A 26,494-nucleotide genomic window follows, 5' to 3' on the forward strand; every position below is an offset into this window, starting at 1 on the left:
TATCAGTTCACAATCAAGTACCGGGCAGGTCACAAGAACACCAATGCTGATGCCCTGTCAAGAATGCCCAACCAGTTGGACACCGAGGATGAAGTGGATGACCTAGAAGAAATTGAATTACCTGCTTTCCACAGAAGCGGAATGGTCCACGAGCAACACGCCTCCAGAAGACGTCATGGTAAGACGCTAAATCCTTTACCTCATCACAGTTGGATGGAGACCCAGGACAGTGACCCGGTTTTCAGCCTCATCAAAAGACTGATAACCCAAGAAGGTTCTCACCTGGAGAGGGATGCTCCTCCTCAAGCCAAACACCTGTGGAATGAGAGAAGCCGGCTGTTCATCTACAGAGAATAGCTGTGCAGAAGGTATGTCAACCCCAGAACCCATGAGATGGTGTTGCAGATTGTTGTACCCAGGACAGATATCCAGATGGTGTTAGAGGCCTACCATGACCAAGCAGGTCACTTTGGCTGGAAGAAGCTGGAAACCCTGCTGAAGGACCGATTCTATTGGGTGGGAATGCGGAGCTCCATAGAAAGGTGGTGCCGGAATTGTGCGCCCTGTAGCCTCAGAAGGAAAGGCTACGGCAGCCAGAAAGCACCCTTGCAGTCCATCAAAACTACCCAACCCCTGGAGATTGTCGCTCTGGATCACGTCAAACTGTTGCCCAGCAGATCAGGCTATTCCTATTCCCTGACCGTGGTGGATCACTATTCCCGGTTCCTGGTGGTAGCCCCCGTCAAGGATATGACAGCAGAAACTGCAGCAAGAACATTTCAAGCCTACTTCTGCAGACCCCATGGATATCCGGACAAGGTGCTAACAGATCAAGGCCCTGCTTTTAAAGCTGAGCTATTCAAGGAATTCTGTCACCTGTATGGATGCAAGAAGATCCAGACTACGCCATATCATCCGCAAACCAACGGTATGTGCGAGAAAATGAATAACATCGTTATAGACGTGCTAAAAACCCTACCTTTGGAAGAGAGGAACCAGTAGCCAGACAAGCTACCTGACCTAGTGGACCTTTATAACCACATACCTGTGAGTTCTACTAATTGTACCCCAACGTACCTCATAAGAGCAAGACCTGGAAAATTGCCCATGAACCTGGAGCTCGGAGTGGTAGAACCTGCTGCAGATACGTCCACTGAAGATTGGGACACAAGTCGGCAAGAGCAGTACAGGAAAGTACAGCCCTGTGTCGAAGACAGTCTAAACAAGGTGAGGGAAAGACAAGAAGATCAGTATAACAAGAACGCACTAGCAGAACCCTTGGCACCCGGAGAGATAGTGCTAAAGCGGAAAAGAAGAGGTCACAAGCTCCATGACCAGTGGGAAAGAGAGCCCTACACAGTGTTAAATTCCAAATTCGACAACACCAAAACTTGCCTGATCAGCAAGGATGGAGGTAAAACAACCGCAACAGTCTCAAGAGACCACTTGAAATTGTGCCCAGGTCTACTGAAGACACCGGAGGAAGAAGCACCTCTTGTAATACCAGAGAAACCGAAGGAAGATGTACTTCATACTAGGAGACTTCCCTGCGGACTGGCCTCAACTTGATGGAGCAGTTATTATACCAGTAATACACTTCTGTCAACCACCAGAAGAGCCTCCATCAGAAGAAGAATCTGTGAGCGCCCTAGTAGAACCTGCTCAGGAACAGGAAGAGCCCCCAGTAAGAGGAGGATCACCCGTTGAAGCAGAGCCGGAGGGCCCAGTAAACAGTGTACATGCCAGTCCCATAGACAGATTGATGCAGTTTTATAATCTATCCGCACGTAGATCTGACAGGTTAACAGAGAGTGCATGCACAGACACCAGTATCACCCCAGTGCTACGAAGGTCCACACGCAGCACACAAGGCCAAATCCCTGCCAGGTATAGGGAATAAATACAAAATGTCTACATTGTAAATAGTTACCCAGTTGGGTATTGCCTACTGTTATTTATTGTGTGAACTGAAAATAATGTGTTCATTTAGTTACCCATAAGGGTATAAAGACTTGTAGGCTGAGGACTGTGAGCAGCCAAAAACTTTCTGTTGTAAATAGTTGCACTTATAAAAGTGCCCCCTTATTTGTTTCATAAAAAGACCACAGAACAAAAACCCATTTGGCGTGGACGAAGACGTGGTCCAAGACCTGGATCACTTATGCCCTGTAGCCACGCCCAGGGCCGACGCTGAGGGTTTTCAGGCGGGTCCCTCATGCTGCTTATGTTACACCTTCATCAGTGAAATGGACACCAGGTGACGGGACTTACTGTAACATTGTTATTGTTATTACTATTGTTATTTGTTGTTACCTGTTTAAAATGCTTCAGTCCAGGAGTACTGAATTGTACTAGGGGGGAATGTGGCACCCTGCTACCACAGGTGCCACAGAACCCACAAGGGTGCATGGATGGACTTCTCCACAAGAGGCCCTCACTACAAACAGACACCTCCACCCTTCCACCTCAGACCACCAGAGGGAGCCCTGTTAGGGATATATATATGGAGGGTGGAGTTAGGCAGTGAGGTTTTTTTAGTCAGAGAGCAGTCTGAGAGCAGCACGTGAGCTGCTGTGTGTGTTGAGCGCCCCGAGTGTGGCCGAGGCAAGAGGAGAGGAGAGAGGAGTTGAGGGGGCAGAGGAGCGTCTGAAGCTCACCCCAAGACACAATCCGGACACCGAGTCCACGCCTACAGGGTTCTCTACATCCAGTAGGGACAACCGGTATACCAGGAGGCTTCCAGACCCCTGGTCATCCTGAATCTACCATCAGTAACAGGACTAGGAACCACGAAGGCCCCGGCGTCCAGGGATAGTGGTTGCCAAGGAAAAGTCCTACTACCAAGCGGTCAGGTGAGAGAGCAAGACAACATAGAAGCTAGGCCAAGTTCCAGGCGGGCCAGAAGCTTAGAGAGAGGAAGAAACGGATCAGGAGGCCTTATACCCGCTCACTGGGGAGAGTCCTGAAGTGCACCCTTCCTAGCAAGTACCCTGGACCATACCTGCCGTTACACCAGTAAAGGTACTGAAGCGAATCCCCTGTGTGCGTGTCCGTCATTCCCCCTGCAAGCATGCCAGCGTTCTGCAGTGTCTATGAAGGATGGCATTCTGGATGGCAGCACTCAGCTGCCATCCAGCCTGTCATCTCAATGCCATCCCAGCGTGGGAGAATTCTCCTGCTGAAGCGCTGAGCGCAGGAGGATTTTCCCACGCTGTCAGTGACGTGCATGAGGTGAGCTGAGTTCATTGGACATGACCTCGGCTCATCTTTATGCTGTCACAGCGAGACACTGAGGAGCGCAAGCATGCCTGCGCTTCTCAGTGTCTGGGGCATGGCAAGTTGGATGGCAGCTTTCGGCTGCGATCCAGCCTGTCATGTGAATGTAGCAGAGCTGAAGCTGTCCTGAGAACCATGGAAAGGTAAGGATGATGTTGCTTTATTATTTTACTTTTATTGCAGAAGACATTGGCTTCAGCTGGAATGGGCGTGTTGGTAAGTATGGTTTAATTTTGAACATTAAAGAATTGTGTGTTTATTTCAATTAAAGGACTTTATTCTGGGTGTTTGTGTTTTTTTTTTAACTTTGACTATGGGGTTAGTAATGGGGGTGTCTCATAGACGACTCTCCATTACTAACCTGGGCTTGATGTCAGCTGGCATTATAAGCTGACATCAATCCCAGCCCTATTACCCCACTGCCACCGCTACAAGGCAGTGGGAAGAGCGAGGCTAAGTTCCAGAATTGGATGCGCCATTTCTGGGGCGGCTGACGGCTGGTGTTTCTAGCCTGAGAGGGGGCCAATATTCATGGCACCCTTCCTGGGCTATTAATATCAGCCCCCAGCTGTCTGCCTAGCCTTTGCTAGCTATTAAAATAGGGGGGACCCCACGTCATTTTTTTTGGGGTCCCCCATTTTAATAGCTAGTAAAGGCTAGGTATTCAGCTGGGGGCTGATATTAGTAGCCTGGGAAGCTCCGTGGGTATTACCCCCTTCCCAGGCTTCAAACATCTGCCCCAGCCGTCTGCTTAACCTCCGCTGGAGAATAAAATTACGGGGAACCCCACGCCAATTTTTTTTTAAATAAATCCTTTATTTTAACACTAAATGACATGTACAGTAATCAACACTATCACTGTACTTCTTATATATGTGACTGACATGTTTCTATCTATCTAATCTATGTGTGATGCTCTATTCTTTCTATTCTAAATTGTCGGGTACCGATGCTGAATTGCCAGCTGGCTTTTTTAAAGAGACAGGTGCATGAAAACACTATTATTTTTTTTTAATAAATCTTTTAACACTAAATGACAAGTACAGTAAGCAACACTGTCACTGTACTTCTTATATATGTGACTGACATGTTTCTATCTATCTAATCTATGTGTGATGCTCTATTCTTTCTGTTCTAAATTGTCGGGTTCCGGTGTATGCCGCTGCTGAATTGCCGGCCGGCTTTTTTAAAGAGCTGGTGCATGAAAACACTATTATTTTTTTAAATAAATCCTTTAACACTAAATGACAAGTACAGTAAGCTGATTGCTGCCATACAGCTTGTCATCCTTCAGAGACACTGCAGAGCGCAGGCATTATGGGAACTTCCGATTCCGGTATTCGATATTCTAAAAGTATCGGAACTCAGTATCGGAACTCCGATACCGCGAATATCGGTCGATACCAGATATTTCAGTATCGGAATGCTCAACACTAGTCACGAGACAAACTGTTAACAAAAACACTAAAACCCCTTTAAAATAGTGACTCAGAGGACCAGCCCAGGAGCTGACTGCCGCGACATCCCAAGGAGGTAAAGGCCCGGGTACCGAGTCTCCCCCTATATCCCCCCTGGGCGAGTCAGGAGCATGAGTTACTTTGCCCAAACCAATAGCAGTCAGAATGCCACGGGCATTGTTGTTTATGACAATGGCCAGTTGCAGTTGATGATGAGCCATCCAAAGTGAGATTTACTGCTTTATGTAGAGGAGTATCTTGTCTGAAGTATGGCTTTTGCTTTCCATGTTCACAGGTTGTAAAATAGCTTGACAAAGCATAACTTAACAAGAAAGGAAAGACAGAACATGAGGAGTGGATGAAATGCTGTACCCTATTGGTGTTGGGAATTGGATCATGTCCATTGAGGAGGATACCTAGGAGGTGTCTGGGTGGGTAATTAACTGCTGCCTGGTGTTGGAGTAGATCTATTACCCAACAACTGAGGATTATACACCTGTCTTGGTTGCAATGGTGCATCTAAAAACATATATACAGTGGGCTGTGAAAGACATATAGTGTCACTGTCCATATTTGTTGCTCCACATGTATACGGTGCAGTGCACTTTCAAAATCCTAAGAAAGAGTGGCCCATGATCTCTTACAAATCTGCAAGAAATAATGAAGACTAGGTAACTTTATGTGAGGATGAATCCACAGATCTATTCTCAAAAGGCAACAGAGTCTAAAAAAGTGTTATAGCAGGGACTGTACAACCAGCAACTTGACCAGGCAGGAGTTGAGTTAGCATGTAATTCAATAACTGAAAGCATTTGCTTGTTTCCTCACCATGCAATCAGGGATGGAAATCTAACCTCACAACAGTGAAAGAGAAGGAGGAGTAGTAGTAGGAGTCTGACAAGCAGTACTTGTGGATCATAATAAAAGAAGAGCCAGAGGAGAAAGGGAAGGAGGGCAGCTTGAGATTTGCTCATATTACAAGCTAATTTTTTTCCCAAATGAGGAGGTGAAGTCACTTCATGTGTTGATGGAGAGCTAAAGCACCTAGTGTATTGGAATGTGAATATTCACATTCTATTTTCTTTCTACAAAGTCTGCACACTGCAAAATATTTGTCAGCTGGAAACATGGAACTCCCACACTCGAGATGTCCACAGGTAAGACTTGCCACCACCTCAACTGAAGCTTCAAGGTGCAATAGAGTCTTCTCCACCAACATAAGTTGCAGCATCAGCTCCTAACAAACTGACTACAAAAGGACCAAATTTTGCCTCTGTAGATCTTTTAGCCAACTGTTGGATTTCCTCTTTAACACCAATGCCTCTCATCCGCTTTCACTCTTCCAATGATATTCCCTCCTCGGAACCATGATCTAGTTGCCAGATATTTTATACCACACAATCATCATCATCATCATCCCTGTCTCAGCTAACAGATGCCCCAGTGTAGGAGATTCCCTGAGGTCCCCCTTATCCCTCAGCTTATCATCACTAGATATGCCCTGACTTAGAGTGCCACTACCATCTTGGCTGCTTCTACCAATGCCCCCACTGCCATGACTGATAGAGCCACCAACAATACTAGGCATTTAAATCATGTCCTCCATTGCCTATTATTATTTATTTATATAGCACCATTGATTCCATGGCGCTGTACATAAGAAGGGGTTACATACAAAATACAGATATCACTTACAGTAAATGAACTAACAATGATAGACTGGTACAGAGGGAAGAGGACCCTGCCCTTGCAGGCTTACATTCTATAAGATGGAGAGGGAGACAGTAGATTGCCTATGGCCCCATGTCATCCAACTAGAAAACTAGAACTACTGTCTGTCCATCTCATCCAACAAATCAAATGAAAGCATTTGTTGTAATTAATTATCTTCCTTATACCCCAGTGTTTAGTAGCATAGAAGACTAAAGGGCAGAATAGATAGAACTGTCATTGATGGAATTGAAAGCCTGCAGTATGACAGTGGAAGAGGAGGACTGTGCAGAAATCCAACTAAAACTGACGGTGTCCTTCATCCACATCCCGGTGTAACATCATCCTTCTGTGACTGAAACTAGTGATGTGCCATACTTTTCATAATGTTCTCCACTTCCTCCCCACATATTTGCCTGCCAGAGGTAAAGGATGTCAATTGTGTTTGGCAGCACTACTGCCCAGTAGTGATGGATAAGCGTACTCGGCACTGCTCGATACTCGATCTAGCATCAGGGTGCTCAGTTGAGTATTCAGCAGTGCTGAGTAACGCATGGTGTTCGAGTACTCGGGTCCCCATAAGAATCTCATTTGAATCATCTGAGCCGCGTGACACAGTGAAGCGGGGTATTCCCCTGCTGGAGCGCATGGACTCCTCTGTCAGCCGGACGCATTTTGAGCTGTAGAATTCCAGGGAGGTGTTGAGAGAGATAGGGAGTCTGACCTCTGGAAAAATACTTTCATATTCACTTCCATTATGCTCGCTGAGTCGCTACTCGATTTGAGCACGTCCGAGTGTCTGACTTGCTCAATTAGAGTACAGAGCACTCCAGCATTTCAGTGCTCTATCATCATTACTGCCCGGACTACTGGTGCCAGTGGTGAAGGTGGTGCTGCTGTTGCTTGTGGCTCCCACATTTTTTAGCTGTGGTATGGTTTGTTTGTTTTTTTTCTTTTACATTGCCCAACCCATTGCCACTTTTTCTATTACCATACATTTTTCCAATACTATAATTAACTTTTATCAATCTCTTCAGCCTTCATAATTTCCCCCTTTGCTTCAAAAGACATATCAATAAATGTTAGGTAGATAGATGTAAGTCCAAAAATCCAAATGTGTGCCAAATGGCAGCAGTACTAGTGTGGCATTCATGGGTGTAAAATTTGACTATTATAACAGGTATGCAAAAAAATGTTTTTTGTAGCATGCTCACTTTGGTAGTTAGATAATTTCAGTTAAATGTCTACATTTTGGTTGAATTTTCTTTTGTATTTATTATTGTTCTTTTATTATAGATCAAATAATCCGATCTCTAGTATTTTGATTTTTTTTGACAATTGCATGGTCTGACCTGTGGTTCAACTTGCTGGGACATCCACTCCTGTAAAAACTGTCTTGAATATTTTCTACATGTTAATGATATTTCTCACTGTAGATTGATGGACTCCAAATTGTTTAGAAATGGCATTATAACCCTAAACAGATTGATGGACAGCAACAATTGCTTCTCTAAGATCATTGCTGATGTTTTTCATTGTTGGCATTGTGTTAAATTTATGAAAAAAGATGAGCTCAATCTAGCGCTGAAGGTATTGTCATCTGGATTGTCCCGGTATAGAAGTAATAAAATAAATGTAAGTTATTATTATTTACTTTAATTTTATTCCTTCTAAACCGGGACAATCCAGATGACAATACCTTCAGCGCTATTTTGAGCTCATCTTTTATCATATACAGTATATAATATACCCTTTTTTTAGCAACATGTAGTAGTTGCGAGCTCATTCCAGCAGCTCGTTCCTCTGTGTTTATAACACCACAATCTAATTAATCAAGCGCCAGTGCTATTTGTATTTCTACCATTTTATGTTAAATTGTGGCTAAATGCTCCAGAGCACCAAACTGACAAAACTTCAGCTTTTATAGAGGTGGTCATACTTGTTGATTAAGAATTATTCAAGGGTATTGGATTAGCAGCACCTACTATTTGCGCAGCGCAAATTTTTCCCTAGTGTACATTGCTATGCATAACATAGCACTATACAAAATAGAGCAGGGGTGGGAGATTAATTTTCCCAAGGGGACACATGAGAGACTATGACTGTTGTGGAGGCCGGACCAATAGGCTGAAATTAATTCTGTTCAATATTAATATATTAATTTGAATTATTTTTTTACATTAATTGCATGACTTAATATTAAGTATGCTGACATCCCCCTATATACAGTATGAGACCCTACATACAATATGAGCGTGCGCATAGCCCTCTCCAAAAGTATGAGCTTCCACATAATCTCCCCTATATACAGTATAAACCCCACATAGCTCCCTATATACAGTTTGAACCCCCACATAACTCCCAATATACAGTATCAGCCCTCATATAGCCTCCCATATACAGTATGAGGCCACAAGGCGCTCCCCATATACGGCACCAGGCAGCATGGCGCTGCCCAGATACGGCACGAGGCCACACGGCATTCCCCACATACGGCACGACACCGCACGGCACTCCCCAGATACAGCATGAGGCCGCCCAGGGCTCCCCAGATAGGGCACGAGGCCGCCCAGCGATCCACAGATATGGCACGAGCCTGCACGATGCTCCCCAGATACAGCACGAGGCCGCACAGCGCTCCCCAGATACAGCACGAGGCTGCACAACGGTCCCCAGATACAGCACAAGGCTGCACGACGCTCCCCAGATACAGCACAAGGCCGCACGACGCTCCCCAGATACAGCACGAGGCTGCACGGCGCTCCCCAGATACAGCACGAGGCCGCACGGCGCTCCTCAGATACAGCACGAGACCGCACGATGCTCCCCAGATACAGGATGAGGCCACACGGTGCTCCCCAGATACAGCACGAGGCCGCACGGCACTCCCCAGAAACAGCACGAGGCTGCACGGCGCTCCCTAGATACAGCACAAGGTCGCACGGCGCTCCCCAGATACGGAACGAGGTCGCATGGCGCTCTCCAGATATGGCATGAGGCTGCATGTAGCTCCCTATAGACAGTATGAGGCCGCACGCAGTCATGCACACACGCAGTCAGACACCAGCAGGCATGCACACCCACAGTCATGCACATGCAGTCACGCACATACGCACACGCAGTCATATATACATATGCAGACTTGCACATATATGGGTTGCAGAAATGTGCACACACACAAACATATATAGATATATACAAAGGCTCACATACAGGCATAAACATATTTGAAACACAAAAATACATATAAACAGACATCTCACACATACATAGATAACACAATGATATGTGCACACAAACACACATCACTCACCTTCCCCCTGCTCGACTCCTGTCGTCCAGCTCCTCTCCAGTGCAGCAGTGCAGGGCGCACTGCATGATGTCACATTAGTAGACACGGCGGCTCACAGGGCCGTCTCTGATAGCTGAGACGCGGCTGGGCAAGCACACAAGCAAGTTTACAGGTGCAGTGCTGGCCCAGCCGAAGAAGAAGCAATGGCCCTGCGCAACTGCTGGGGAAACCGCCCGGGGGCCCCCACGTCCCAGTCCGCCAGGATATATGTGCCGCATTGGCGCCGCACACATTATGAGGGTAATCTGGCCATGGGCCCCCCCCCGGTGCGTCGGGCCTTGGGCCGTAGCCCAGATTGCCCTCATTATAATCTGACTATGCACTGTGTAATTTGTCATTTTAACGGATTATATTTTACCTGCTTTTATAGCAAGTGTTGCGTGGTGTTATTCAACAGAGGTTGTATTTACCTAATTTTTCAGACTTTAAATAATTAGGTATGTAAAACTATAGATTTCAAAGAGGGTATAATTATTATCTAACGAGTATGACAAGCAAAGTCAGATCGATGTGTCACACCTTATCTTGCCAATGTAAATTGAAATGTGATGTGTATGTAAAGCTTTTTTCATTCACTTCTATTGTAGTTTAAAAAATAAATGAGATTGTAACACCCTCATCAGTCAAATCTCATTTACATTTTTGTGTGCTGCAAAAGCATAGCAATTAATAAAATATTAATAATACATTTTATTAATAGAAGAGAATAAATTTATTTAGTCACTAAGGCTCTGTGCATTTACCATCTTTATTCATACAATTCTATAGACCTATAATGTACAGCAGTGAGTTTCTTACATCACAAAGAGGCAGACTGAGGTCTTTTTCTTATTCATTCCTTACAAATGTATGAGAAAATAATTGTGAAAAACATTATCACATGTCATTTTTATACAAGTAACATAGAGTCGAATCATGAGTGCCTAGAGGTTCAAGATACAAGGTGCAGACCCATAATTCCTTCATCTGGTACCATATAGGGTCTGCGCTCATAGGATTCTTGGAAGAATGATTTTATTTTATTTATTTATTTTATTTATTTTCAAGATGCCTTGAATATGCATCTTTCCTAACAGTTTTCTATGATTTATTTAATGAATTTATTATTATTTACTCCAAAACAATTTGGAGTATATTTCTGAGTTTTCATTCAGAAATGCGTATAAGATTTAAAGCTTCTCAAAAGTATACAGGGTCTAAAATCTTAAAGACAGATCCAGGCTAGAGAGACTTTCCTTTTCCAAGATTTAGAAGGAGCTGATTTTATTTGCTTAATATATTCCCCAAACCTGAACAGACAATGCTGAAAATACAAAACTTCACTAATGAGATGAAAAGTCTAAAAATTGGTTTTGGGAACAAGTTTTTTTGTACATTTAATAATGTACATAGATTTACAGTACAGAGCCAACTGCATACATTTATTCACATGGATAGGATACAATCAAGGCAAAAGTTTTGAAAATTATAAAAATCTGGGCTTTCTGCAAGTTTGTTGCTTCAGTTTTATCGTGGCAGTTTGCATTAACTCTAGATTGTTATGGAGAGTGATTAGAAGAATTGCAAAAAAATGTAGTCATTCCTTGCCATGAAAATTAACTTAAAGGGCTATTCCCATCTACAAGATCCTATCCCAATAAGTAGTAGGTGTAATAAAAATAATAACATCAGCAAATATCTCCAATTAGAAATGTGCTGCTCACCATTATTGGCAACCCTTCATTTTTGTCATAGACTGTACAATATCTTCAGAAATAAATGGAAATGTACCAAAGTTATATCCTCAGGATTTTTTAATTAGTGCTCCAAAGTAATACAACAATTAAACATTGTTTTTCAACTTCTGTGTTGCAATTTCAAAGAAGAAACAGAATAATTATTACTTGGTTGCACACCCTTTGGCATTGCTGACCGCATCCAAACATTTCTTGTAGCCATCTATTGGCTTCTTGCACTTCTCAGCTGGAATTTTCTCCCACTCTTCCTTTGCAGTTTGTTTAAGCTCTTGAATGTTTGAAGGGTTCTTTTTCCCAATGGCAGACTTCAGCTCACCTCAAAGATTTTCAATGAGATTGAGATCAGGACTCATTGCTGGTCATTTTAAAACAGTCCATTTTTTCTTTTTCAACCATTCTTGTGTACTTTTGGATCTGTGCTTTGGGTCATTGTCTTGCTGGAGGTCCCATAGTCTCAGACACAAACCAAGTTTTCTTACACTGAGTAGGACATTTCAAGTTAAAATCTCTTGATAATTCTCTGATTTCATGATTTCCTGTGATATGGTCATAGCCTCCAGTATCAGATGCAGCAAAACAACCCCACAGCATTAAGGATCCTCCACCAAACTGTTGGTAAGGTGTTCTTTTCCTTATAAGCTTCATTGTACCGTCAGGAAACAAACTGTTGCTTTGCATTGCCATAAAGCTCTATTTTTGTTTAATCTGTCCACAGAACATTGTCCCAGAAGAATTGTGATTTGTCAAGGTATTCTTTGGCAAAGATCAGTCATTCCTTTTTATGTCTTTTCTTCAGCAATGGTATCTTCCTTGGCCTTTGCCCATAAAGCTCTGCTTGATTTAGTGTGCAGCATATGGTACCTTGTTGAAACCATGACACCAGACTCTTCCAGGTTGGCCTTCAGGTCTTTGGATGTTTAACGTGGTATTTTTTCCACCATTCGCACCAACCTTTGAAGACATCTCTTGTCAATTTTCCTCTTTCCCCCACGTCCATGGAGGCTCTTGATGGTTCCATGCTTGGCAAACTTCTTAATAACATTGCACACTGTTGAAAATGGGATACAAAGGACTTTGGAGATGGCCTTATACCCTTTGGAATTCTTGTGTTTGCTAATAACAGCAGTTCTGATGTTCTCAGACAGCTCATTTGTCTTCACCGTTGTGACAAAGGAAGATGGCCTACCATGAGGCTTTTTAAAACACTGAAGTCATCATTCATTGGCTAATTCAGGTCACACGGGCGCCGACAATTAATAATCACAGGTAAATCTGTGTTGTTTACAGTCTTCAGAGGCTTATCTCACCCAGGTAACAACAGCACACACTTAGTAAGGACCCCCATTTTCATGAGCATAATAGGGCATGGATGATGCTCCAATCATCCATGACTGCTGTCTGCACCACGTTACAAAGGCTTTAGTGTACCCAAGAAATTCCAGCAAGGGATAGCACCATCTCCTAAAGAAGTCCTAAAGAAGTTTAAGCTACTGGATCATTTTAACAGTAGTGCAGATGTTACTCAACAATAGCATCAGGTAGATGTCAGTACATCTACACGCACAATCAGGTAAAGGCATTTGGAGGCTTGTCAAATGTCAAGAAGGGCAGCAAAAAAGCCATTTCTCTCAAAAAAAAGCATCAAGTTGTCTGCAGGACATACTGAGATTGGACTGGGGTAACGTTATTTTATCTGATGAAGCCCACTTCAGACTGTTAAGGATATCTGGAGCAATGGTTTACCAGAGAAGAAAAGGTGAGCGTTACAAAGAATTCTGTATCATTCCAGCAATTAAACATTCATTTGTGGTGTTGCTTTTCATCTAAAGAAGTGGGTGCACTCAAAATTTTGCCTAAGAAGACTGCCATGATCTAAACATCCTCCAAGAGCAACTTCTTCCAATGATCAAGACAATTTGGTGATGTACAATGCTTTTCCAGCATGATGAAGGAACATTTCACAAGGCAAAAGTGATACAGTAACTAGGTGGTTTGGTGAACAAAATATTGACATTTTGGGTTTATGATGAGGAAACTCCCCAGTTCTAAATCCCAACCTGTATTCTGTCGTAAAAAAGTGGCTGGGTAAACAAAAACACAGAAATTGCAATAAACTCCAAGCACTGACTAGACAAGAATGGACTGCCATCAGTTAGTATTTGGCCCAGAAGCTGAAAACTGGCATACCAGAGCGAATTGCAAATGTCTTGAAAAATTAGGGTGAACACTGTAAATATTAAGTCTCTGCAAAAACTTGAAGTATTTATCAATAAAAGTTTAAAAATGTATCAAATGCTAATTGTACTTCAGTAGCCATAGAAACATGTGACTAAAAAATTAACACACTGAAGCAAACCCAAACTTTGTGCCAGTCTGAAAGATTTTGGCCACAGCTGAAGAGCATTCTGTGTAGGCAATCTGCGCTATATAGACATAAGTGTTGGGACACTTACAGGAACTTTAATAAATGCATTATCATAGAGTTGGTCCCCACTTTTCAGCTACAACAGCATCCACTTTTCCAAGAAGGCTTTCTACCAAATATTGGAGTGTGTTCATAGAAATTTTTGCCCATTCCCCAAAAAAGAGCATTTGTGAGTTCAGACATTGATGTTGGACCAGAGGGCTTGAATCACAAACACAAATTTGTTCAATGGGGTCTTGGTGGGCCTGTCAAGTCCTTCTACATCAAACTTTAACCCACCATGTGTTTATGGACCTTGCTTTATGCAATGGGGCAGGATAATGCTGAAACAGAAAAGAGCTTTCCCCAAACTGTTACCACAAAGTTCGATGCATACTTTTCCTCAAAACATCTTGGCAGGCTAACACATTAAAAATTCTCTTTGCTGGAAATCAAATAAGTGGATTAGGCAAAGCTTGGAAGAACTACATCATTGAGTTATTTCTCTTACACCAAACTTTATAGTTGTCACAATAGAGTCAGGAAGTTAAAGTCTCCTGGCAATCACCAAACCCAGACTCATCTTTCAGACTACCATATAAAGAAGAGTGATTTATCACTCCATGTGACACGTCTCCACTGCTCCAGAGTCCAATGCCAAGGTGCTTTACGCGACTCCATCTAACAATTGACATTGTGAGTGGTGATGTAAGACTTGCAGGCTGCTGCTTTGCTACGGAAACACATTTCATGCAGCTTCCCCCAGCACAATTTTTGAGCTGATGTTAAAGAGTACTTGTCACTTGGTCAAAAGTGGCCATTTTTTGTTTTTATTTTATTCCCTCTGCTCTCCTGATTATTCATTTCTTGTTGTTTTTATTTTTAAATCCACCAAAGAGTTTCAGAGCTATGGGCTTTTTTATTTAGTAGTTCTTTCTGTGTTCTTTATGACGCGCCCCTGGGCCTGTGTCGCGCTGCGATGCGCACGCGGGAGCTTACCCGGAGCCGGATCTCTTGAGGGTTGTAGTCTCGTGGCGGCGACCCGGTCCGTGCCCAGGGAGTCAAACTGAGCGGCGATGTACTAGCAGTAGATGGTTGGTGTCTACGCCACCCGTTGAATGCAGCTATGGAGCTGCCGCTGCAGGGCAGACCGCTGAGGCCGGTGGAAGGATGGTGCAGCGTGGATGGTATAACCCCCAACGGGAGGGGTATGGCCTCAGGGCAGCCGACGTGGATGATGGGGGTAGCAGGAACCACTCAGAGACGGTGCGGTGTAGTTCAGGGTCTTTACTGGTGACAAAGAAAGACCCTCCCGGAGTACTTGCTAGTGATAGGGGCCTGGTCAGTCCTTGAGCAGATGGGATTTCCCCTGGCCAGGCGGAGTTGTAGGCCTTCCCAACTAACTATACTCTTCTGGCTACCTTGCTAGAGGCGGGAATAAGTAGCCCACGTCCCTGAGTGTACCGTGTGGTGCTCACCCGTATGGCCGGTGACTCAGGGCCTTCTAATGGCTTCCGCTCCACGATGGCGGTGCTGGTCCCACACGTGTGACCGTGCCTTCGGGCTTCTGGGCCAGAGGACCTGAAATCCCCTGCCCGACGGATTCTGCTGCTGGGTAGGAGTTAGTCCCCACAGCCTCGGACTCCGGGTCCGGTAAAGAATCTTCTTAGTCAGGGCGAGCTCTGTAGCTGCCAGCCCCTGACTCCTTGTAACTCTGCTGTTTCCTATGCTGCTTCTCTTCTCCACTCTCCTTGTCTGACTCACCCTGCCTCAGCCCCGGGTTTATACAGGGGAAGTTCTTCCCCTCTCAAGACTGGGCAGGAGGTGTGGCATGCACAGGATCCCTGACCAAAGGACCTCCCACCTGCTCTCAGACATAATATCTCTATCACTGTGGCAACCAGACCCCTGGGGTGTCACATTCCCCCCTAGTGAAATTTAGTACTCCGGGACTAAACACATTTAGAAAAACATAACAAAGTATAACAATAACAATACTATAAGAAAAACACATAAGATGGTTACGGCGTGTCCGCAACCGGATGCAGTCTTTGAAGAAAAGCAAAGGTGTCCATTTCACCAACACAGGGAGACGTAACCAGGTAGGGGTCTGTCCTACCCCGAGTCCTTAACAGTCTCTAGTCCATCCTGGGTTACGCTCCAACTATATACAAGGATTCCCGGTAAATCCACCAAGGTTTCCTAAAAATAACTAGAAACACAAAATTATACACAAGCAACAAGACACAGAAAAACATAGATAAAACAATTTATACACTTTAAATTCTCCAGCGTGCGGGTAACTGGCCTCTAGTGGCCCGAGTGGACCTACGGAGCTGACTGTCTGGCCCTGAACTACAGGGTGTAGGAGCTGTCAAGGGTAAACTGGGCAGCTGTCTACCGGCTCTTTGTCTCACTAGGGGTACGGCAGGCTCACTATAAGCAGAGGGTTGATTCTCCTGTTCTGCTTGTGTGGAGTCTTCTGCCTCCTGGACCGGCTGTTCTTCCAGCTCTACCCGTTGCTCCGTAGGTTCTTGGGATGATGGTTGGAGGAAGGTGAGTACGGGTACCACAACTGCACCATTGACTTGAGTCCAAGACTGAGGAAAGTCCCCGAGCACGGTACTAACCATATCTTCCCTTTCTTCCACGGGTCGATGGTCTTCTTGTTCCTCTTCAGGGTTCCTCAGTTGTTCGGGACACTTCTTCAGGTGGTCCCGGGATACAATGGCTGTGGTTTCCCCTCCGTCTTTACTGATGGTACAGACCTTCGGGTTCTCGTGGCTTGAGGGCAGTACGGTGTACGGGTCCTTCTCCCACTGGTCGTCCAACTTGTGGAGCCGTCTCTTCCTCTTCAAGACCTGCTCTCCGGGTACCAGGGGAACAGCGGGAGCATACTGGTTGTAAGTTTTCTCTTGTCTTTCCCTAGCCTGACAGAGACTTTGCTCCACGCTCTCCTGTACTCTCCGGTACTGCTGCTGCCTCTCTGTGTCCCAGTCTGTTTCTGGTGAAGTGTCCTCGGGGGTCAGGACTCCCATTTCCAGGTCAACAGGTAACTTACCAGGTCTTGCCCTCATTAGGTAAGCCGGGGTACAGTTGGTGGAACCTACCGGGATGTGGTTGTATAGGTCCACCAGATCGGGCAACTTTTCAGGCCACAGACTGCGTTCTTCCAGGGGCAACGTTTTTAGAAGATCCATTACCACCTGGTTCATTTTTTCACAAAGTCCATTAGTCTGCGGATGGTAGGGTGTCGTCCTTATCTTCCGGCAGCCATACAGATTGCAGAATTCCTGAAAGACCTCCGCTTCAAAGGCAGGTCCCTGGTCCGTCAGCACTTGGTCCGGGTACCCGTGTGGACGGCAGAAGTGCTGCTGGAAGGCTCTAGCTGCTGTTTGAGCCGTTAAGTCCTTGACGGGGACGACAACCAAGAACCGGGAGTAATGATCCACGATGGTTAACGCGTAGACGTAGCCACTTCTGCTTGGGGTCAGTTTTACATGATCCAAGGCTACCAGTTCCAACGGTTGCCGGGTGACGATGGACTGCAGGGGAGTCTTCTGGCTGGCTCGGTCCTTCCTTCTCAGGTTGCACGGGCCACAATCTCTGCACCACTTCTCGATGGTTCCCCTCATGCCTACCCAGTGGAACCGCTCGCGCAGCAGGAACTCCAGCTTTTTCCACCCAAAGTGTCCAGCTCCGTCGTGGTATGCCTCCATCACCATGGCTGCGTCTCTTCGTGGCACCACTACTTGCCAGAGTAATTCATGCGTCCGGGAGTTAACCATTCTGCGGCACAACTTCCCTTTGTAAAGGAACAGTCGACTCTTCTCTGCCCATAGTTGTTTGGCTTCCTCCGGAGCGTCTGGTTCAAGGCGAGCCTCCGGCCGAGTCAGCATCTCCTTCACCAGTCGGACGGCAGGGTCGCTGTCTTGCGTTTCCGCCCAGTTGTAGTGGGGTAAGGGGTTCAACGTAGCAGCCTGCTTACTCCTTACCCGGTGGGAATACTGAATAGTCCCATGACGGTGGAACGCAGGGAGTTCAACTTCTTCCAGTCCCTCCGGATCTTCTCCTCCGTCCGGCAGGTTGGGCATCCTGGACAGGGCGTCCGCGTTGGTATTGGAGCGTCCTGCCCGGTATTTAATTGTGAACTCGTAGTTGGACAGACGGGCCATCCACCTCTGCTCCAGGGCACCGAGTCTTGCCGTGTCCAGGTGTGTCAGCGGGTTGTTATCCGTGTACACGGTGAACCGGGAAGAGGCGAGGTAATGCTTAAAGCGCTCAGTGATTGCCCATACTACGGCCAGGAACTCTAACTTAAATGAGCTGTAATTCTCGGGGTTCCTTTCGGTGGGTCGCAGTTTTCGGCTGGCGTAGGCGATTACTCGTTCCTTCCCCTGCTGGATCTGGGACAGTACGGCTCCTAGCCCGATGTTACTGGCGTCGGTGTAGAGGATAAAGGGCTGGCTATAATCCGGGTACGCCAGGATTTCGTCCCCCGTGAGGGCCATCTTCAGCTGGCGGAAGGACTCTTCTTCCAGCTCTTCCCATTTGAAGGGCGGCTTCTGGTTCTTGGCCTTCCGGGACTGGCCTATCAGGAGGTCCTGCATAGGTGCTGCCTTTTTGGTGAAACCGGGAATAAACCTTCGGTAGTAGCCTACCAACCCGAGGAACTGCCGCACTTCTTTTACGCTGGAGGGGCTTGGCCATCCCTTAATTGCGGTGATCTTATCGGGGTCGGGAGCCACTCCGTCAGCGCTCACCACGTGTCCCAGGTACTGCACCTTTGGTTTCAGGAGGTGACACTTGGAGGGTTTCACCTTTAGGCCGTAACTCGCCAGAGCCTCGAACACTTCCGCCAGGTGTTTCAGGTGGTCCTCATACGTCTTGGAATATACGATGACATCGTCCAGGTACAACAGGACCGTCTCGAAGTTTCTGTGGCCCAGACAACACTCCATTAGGCGTTGGAAGGTTCCTGGTGCGTTGCAGAGTCCGAACGGCATGCAGGTGAACTCGCTAAGTCCCATCGGGGTGGTGAATGCGGTCTTCTCCCGGTCCGCCTCTGCTACAGGAACCTGCCAGTACCCGCTAGTGAGATCCAAGGTAGAGAAGAAGTTAGCAGATCTTAAAGCAGCCAATGACTCCTCTATCCTTGGTAAGGGGTACGCATCCTTGTGTGTGATACGGTTGATTTTCCGGTAATCTACACACATCCTCATGGTGTTGTCTTTCTTTTTGACTAAAACTAATGGGGCTGCCCAGGGGCTACAACTATCCCGGATTACCCCAGCCTCCTTCATATCTCTAAGCATCCCCTTGGCGTGTTGGTAATGTGCAGGGGGTACGGGTCGATACCTCTCTTTTATGGGAGGATGATCTCCCGTGGGGATGCGATGTTCTACCCCCTTGACTCGCCCGAAGTCTAACGGGTGTTTACTAAACACTCTCTCATACTCTTGAACCACCCGATAGACTCCTTGTTTCTGATGTGAGGGAGTGGAGTCAGTACCCAAATGTAGTTGCTGACACCAGTCCTCCATGTCTTTCTTAGAGCCGTTACCTTCCTCCGGGTGAGATGGAGGCAAGGGTTCCACAGATTGTATAGAACTTTGATTAGTGGTATATAATTTGGCTAGCGTGGCATACCGGGGCAGGTACACTTCCCTCTCCCCGATATTTATTATGCGAATGGGCACCCTCCCATGGCGTACATTGACCACCCCCCGTGCTGTCAAAATGGTGGGCCTACTGTCTGAGTAAACTGGTTCTACCATTGCCTGGTAATCTCTACCTCTCAGACCAATAGCTGCCCGGCACCAAATCATCATTTCACTTTTTGGGGGCATGGCAATAGGAAAAGGGTCACACATTCTTACGCTACCAATCTCACCGCCGGAGAGTTCCACTTGTTGCCGTTGCATCAGTGCCCGGATCTCTTTCTGGAGCACCCGCTGCTCGCCGGAGCTGGCATTCTTGGCAACCTGCTGTAAAAGGAAAATCACCTCTGCAAGACAATTTTCAATTACATTAGTTCCTAGAGTTATTTTTGGGTGACTCTCATGTTTATCGATATCTACAATGATCAGTCCCTGTGCGGCCAGTTCGACTCTACCAATTTTGATGGTCACCTCTTTAAATCCGATCTGTGGCACGGGCTGACCATTGCTGGCGATGATACTCAAGTCGTCGTCAGGGTAGCGGGTAATATCCGAGTCATTCCAGTACTGCTTAAAGAGCACGTACGGGATGGTGGTGACCTGTGACCCGGTGTCCAGTAGGGCACTCATGGGAATGCCATCCAGTACCACAGGCAAGACTGGACGTCCTCCCACATATCTGTCGCGCCAGTTCGATGGGCCTGGTGATCTTTTTCCTGGGGGTTGGCCCTCTACCCCAGGTTGTGCCCGTTTAAAGAACAGTACCTTTCCATATGTCCGGGTTGATTGCAGCGGCGGCAGATGGGTCGTCCATCCTCGCTGTATCGGTCACTGGGTCTTCCTCTGGCCGGTGGGGTCCTCCTTGGTCGACGCCACGGGATGTCCTCCGGTCCGGATGCCAGCTGGATCTTCCCTGGGGTGGAAACCTGTAAAGACTGCACAGTTCGGGTTAGCGCAGCAACGCTCTTAGCTAGCTCTTGGACCTGATGGTGTAGGTCTGGAGCCGGGTCATTGTCCAAAGCCTGCGCATCAGCTCCCACAGGCCCTGCTGACAAGGGCGCCGCCTCCTGGTAGTAAGTGGTAGTGGGGCGTCTGTGGGTCACAACGCCACCTGGTGCCGGTTCTCGGAGCACCCGGATGGCTCTGTCCTTGAACTGTGCAAAGTCCAGATGGGGATCCTGTAAGGCCATTGCCCGCAACTGGGTTCGGTGGGCATTGCAATATAAACCCTCTATAAATTGTTCAGTCAACAGCCTGTCCTCGTTTCCCACCCCATCAGGGTCGGTCTGCTTTATGGCCCTCAGGGCCTCTTGTAGGTTTAGTGCATAGTCCCTTATACTCTCATGCGCTCGCTGCTTGCACCCGTAGAATCTAAGCTTAATCTCGGCTGAGGTGCGGGTATCAAAGGTGTCCTTCAGCCGGGTTAGTATCCCTGCGACAGTCTTCCTCCCAGGTGGCCAGGATTTTACTTCCCTTTTGGCTGCCCCGGTTAGTTGGGCCACCAGGATGCTCACTTTTTGCTCTTCTGTGAGGGGGTACTCCTGGAAGAGGCTATCCAGCTTTTCTCTAAAGTCATGCAGGGTATGTGACTCCCCTGAGTACTGGGGTAGCCAAGCTGCTCCCGGGATATAGGGCATGGTGAAGGGCATAACTGCAGCAGCGGTAGCGCTGGCGGGGGTTGAGGCAGTGAAGCTCTCCTCCGTATCCGACATCTTCCTCCCCCCTAGTGGACCGTGGCCTACCTTGCGATGATCCTCTTCCGTAGGCCGCGGCTCCGCAGTGGATCGTCAGGGTTGAGGACCTTCCGTCGCGCTCCTGTGACGTCGGCGTCTGCTGGGCTCCTTCCAGGACCTTACGCAACGTCCGGACGTGAGGCGGGGCTTCAGTTCTCGCGCGCTTTCGGAGTCCACGCCCCTCTTCTTCCCGCGCGGCGTCCTCAAGATGGCGTCCAATGGCGGGAAAACTCCACGGATGGCGGGAAGAAGGTCGAAGATGGCGCCGGATGGCGGGAAAACTTCGCGGATAGCGGGAATCTTCACCACTGGTAAGTTTGAACAGTCTTTGCTTTTCAGGCACGCAATACCCGGTGGTTGCGGGCACGAGATCCTGCCGACTACGCCAAAGTTGACGCGCCCCTGGGCCTGTGTCGCGCTGCGATGCGCACGCGGGAGCTTACCCGGAGCCGGATCTCTTGAGGGTTGTAGTCTCGTGGCGGCGACCCGGTCCGTGCCCAGGGAGTCAAACTGAGCGGCGATGTACTAGCAGTAGATGGTTGGTGACTACGCCACCCGTTGAATGCAGCTATGGAGCTGCCGCTGCAGGGCAGACCGCTGAGGCCGGTGGAAGGATGGTGCAGCGTGGATGGTATAACCCCCAACGGGAGGGGTATGGCCTCAGGGCAGCCGACGTGGATGATGGGGGTAGCAGGAACCACTCAGAGACGGTGCGGTGTAGTTCAGGGTCTTTACTGGTGACAAAGAAAGACCCTCCCGGAGTACTTGCTAGTGATAGGGGCCTGGTCAGTCCTTGAGCAGATGGGATTTCCCCTGGCCAGGCGGAGTTGTAGGCCTTCCCAACTAACTGTACTCTTCTGGCTACCTTGCTAGAGGCGGGAATAAGTAGCCCACGTCCCTGAGTGTACCGTGTGGTGCTCACCCGTATGGCCGGTGACTCGGGGCCTTCTAATGGCTTCCGCTCCACGATGGCGGTGCTGGTCCCACACGTGTGACCGTGCCTTCGGGCTTCTGGGCCAGAGGACCTGAAATCCCCTGCCCGACGGATTCTGCTGCTGGGTAGGAGTTAGTCCCCACAGCCTCGGACTCCGGGTCCGGTAAAGAATCTTCTTAGTCAGGGCGAGCTCTGTAGCTGCCAGCCCCTGACTCCTTGTAACTCTGCTGTTTCCTATGCTGCTTCTCTTCTCCACTCTCCTTGTCTGACTCACCCTGCCTCAGCCCCGGGTTTATACAGGGGAAGTTCTTCCCCTCCCAAGACTGGGCAGGAGGTGTGGCATGCACAGGATCCCTGACCAAAGGACCTCCCACCTGCTCTCAGACATAATATCTCTATCACTGTGGCAACCAGACCCCTGGGGTGTCACATTTACAAGGGGACATTGCTTATAGGATTCTCTGTGGGCATATGTTTAGGCTGTTCTTCATAATTACTCTGTAAGCCCTCTTGGTAAATACCAAAGAATTAGCACTAAATAAGACCCATAGAGTGGATTTAAAAAGACTACAAACCACTGTTAAAATTGTAAATGAATAATGTTAAATAAGGTATTGTCATGTGAATAAAATCAAACAAAGAAGAATAATTTCAGAACATTGTCCACCTTTAACATTACCTATAAAAAAACAAACTGAAATCTTTACTGGTAGTAAAAGAAAAATGAACTACAACAATCTGGTTGTGTAAACATGCACCCCCCTAATGCTTTTTTTTATTTACCCTTTGAATTTATAACAGCATTATGGCTCCGATTAATCAAGACCGGTACACACCTCTTAATTCACCAGGCGAGGCGCGAGGTGGTGTGCGCCTCGCCACAAATCTTACTGTGGCCCATGCTGGTGTAAGATTTGTGGCATAGCAAATGTCGCTGCATATCAACCCTGGAGCTGGTGTGAGAATGGCGTGAAAACACCAGAAGCTCTTATGCGCAACCTTACGTTTCACAAAGAAATTGTCCTTAGTCTTTTTGGATAGTTCTCTATCAGCATGGCACATCTAGAATTGACAATTTTTGCCCACTCTTCCTTGCACTACTGCTCCAAATCTGTCAGCTTGTGAGGGCATCTCCTGTGTACAGCCTTCTTCAGGTCACCCACAAAATTTTCAACTGGATTCTGGTCTGGGCTCTGGCTGGGACATTCCAAAACTTTGACTTTCTTGGTATGATTTCTTTTATATGACAAAATCCTGGCATTTTAACAGAGATGTGTAGACTTTTTTATCCATTGTATCTCTGGAATCGTAACTAATAAATAAATAGAACATGCAGGGAAGCAATAAGAATAAAATATGAGGAAAACTGACCACTTTTGACCCTGTGACAGGTCCTGTTTAATGCCAGACATGACATGGAACTCTTCAGTTATTGAGTCAGTACAGCAGTGCATGGGTGACTTTTATGCATTATGCACCTCAGCACACAGTGATCTCATGCTGTAACTTGACTTGGTCCGCCACTGACTTCAGTACTCAGTTGCTGTGTTTCCTAAACATTGCCACTTAATTATATTAACACTCTCAATTGATTGTAGAAGATTTAGGAGAGAGGAAATTTAACAAACCAAGTTGTCATAACAGTGACATCCTATTTCATGGCCTCTCTCAAATTATTCAAACTTTGGGCTGTCTGATGCTACTATTTGAAGCATCTTTGTCTCTACAACTTCAGAGGAGCGCTTACAAGCTGTATTGGAAAGCACTTTTAAGCACTGCACATATTGGCCATCATTACTTTTGTGGCCTGTAATCTAGGCAACAAGCTATAAATAAAAAAATACTATTCTTGAGAATGGAGAGGAATTTTAATATCAAGTAAATTGCAAAGTTGCTTGTTTTTACAAGCATTTTGCAATTTCATCCATATAAGAACATGAGATTAACCCTTTAACAAACAACGGAATAAACAGAATGTTCCCATATGCACTTTTATTAAATGTTTTTAATTTTATTTCTTATGTAGCCAGTAAATATAGTTAGGATCTTAGCTGTTTATAAACTCTTGTTAAAACTTTTTTTTATTTGTAAAGTTTTGTCATTCAAAATTCTATAATCTTTGGAAAACATATCAATATGTTATCCAAAGATTATGAAATTACATAATTTTAAATATAAATGTGAACAAAACAAATAGGCTGAATTAGAGTTTATTTACATACTTTTTCTGTACATGCAGATTGCTTGCTTACACTGATAATTATCAATTGGTTCTGGTTTTAGGGATGAGATGGTAAATCAATATTTCAAATATCTTGTACATTTCCTAGTCAGAGCATCTGTGCAAGGTACAGTTTGCGGTCTGTGCTTTCATCTGCTAAGCCTTCACATTTGGGACATTTTCATGTCCTGTCCATCTGTATATCTGGACTTTGCTGACTCTCAGCAAGCTCTTTTGTGTCTACAACCCTTTGATACATTGCCATATATTTTTTGCCTGTAGACAAGCTTGTATTATTAGCTAGGAGGTCCAGTAAGACTATAGTCTAATGATAACTGGCTTAACTGCTAAACGATTATGTTATTGTCATACTTTAGGGACCTCTAGTAACACATCTAATTCATTTATTGGTAATATGATTTATAAAAATACAGTCAGAAATATTGTAGACGCTAAAACTTTGTAAGTCATTTGTGAAAGGTAAACTACCACATCTTATTATATTCTTAGAGATAACTTTGCTAAATGCAGTATTATATAAAGTTTTTTCATATGGGTATTTTTGAAGCTGATTATAAAAAGCTGCCAAAACAGCTCAAATTAGGGACAGACACCAGGAAAAGTGGCATCAATTGACCCAGAGTACAAATAGTATAATTATTATTTATTATTATAGCACCATTTATTCTATACATAGCAAACAACAAGTACAATAATCTTGAAAAAAAAAGAGTCACCGACTGGTACAGGAGGAGAGAAGACCTTGCCCGTGAGGGCTCACAGTCTACAAGGGATGGGTGAGCATACAGTAGGTGAGGATAGAGCTGGTCGTGCAGCGGTATGGTGGAGCAAGGGTTACTGTAGTTTGTATGTTTGTCGGAAGAGATGGGTCTTCAGGTGCCTTTTGAATGTTTCAACAGTAGGCGAAAGTCAGAAATGTTGGCGTAGAGAGTTCCAGAAAAGAGGGGATGTACAGGAGGAATCTTGTATGCGATTGTGGGAAGAGAAGATAAGAGGAGAGTAGAGAAGGAGATCTTGTGAGGATCGAAGGTTGCATACAGGTAAGTATCGGGAGACTAGGTTACAGATGTATGGAGGAGACAGGTTGTGGATGGCTTTGCATGCCAAGGTTAGGGTTTTGAACTGGAGTCTCTGGGAAATAGGGAGCCAGTGAATGGATTGACAGAGAGGAGAAGCCAGGGAATAGCAAGGGAACAGGTAGATTAGTCGGGCAGCAGAGTTTAGGATTGATTGGAGGAATGCGAGAGTGTTAGAAGGTAGGCCACAGAGCAAGATGTTGCAGTCGTCGAGATGGGAGATGATGAGGGCGTGCACTAGTGTTTTTGTAGATTCGTGGTTGAGGAGTGTGCGGATCTGGGAGATTTTTTTTACTTGGAGTTGGTATCTTCCTCACCCTGATCCTCCTTCCTCCCACCAGTCCGAGTGCCCTGAGACAACTGATCCCACACTTGGAAACTCCGAAGAGCTGTTTTGTTCATCTTTCCGTTTATAGATTCTGGCCTCTCGCTCGGAAATGGAAACAGCTTGGATATGTGGTTTGAATGAGAGATTAGAGTCCATGGTTACCCCAAGAGCTGTTCACTTTTCCATTGATAGATTCGGGCCTCTTGCCCGGCAAGCTACAAGCAGGGCAACAGAAGATCGCATGAAGCGATTTGAGCATCCATGGTCACCCGAAGGTGACGGTGGGAAAGTGCAATTACTGTCGCAAGAGGAGGATAATGATGAGACACAATGGATAGAAAGTCAGGAGGAGGACCAGGGTGCACAAGTGGAAGACGAAGCGGTGGACGATGAAGTCACTGACCCAACCTGCCAGGGGGACATGCAGAGCTGGGTCAGCAGCACATAGGGGGAGGCGTAGTACCACAACAGGCAAGAACAAGCAGTGTGGTGGTCACAGACACAAGGGGGGTAACTGTTCCCCGGAACACCAAAATGATGGAAGTTGCTAGTACAACTGTTAGGTCTTCCAGAGTCTGCTTCTTTT

This window comes from Phyllobates terribilis, unplaced genomic scaffold (genome assembly GCF_046119375.1).
Source record: "Phyllobates terribilis strain yellow unplaced genomic scaffold, ASM4611937v1 Scaffold_3__8_contigs__length_932513732, whole genome shotgun sequence".
Classification (NCBI taxonomy): domain Eukaryota; kingdom Metazoa; phylum Chordata; class Amphibia; order Anura; family Dendrobatidae; genus Phyllobates; species Phyllobates terribilis.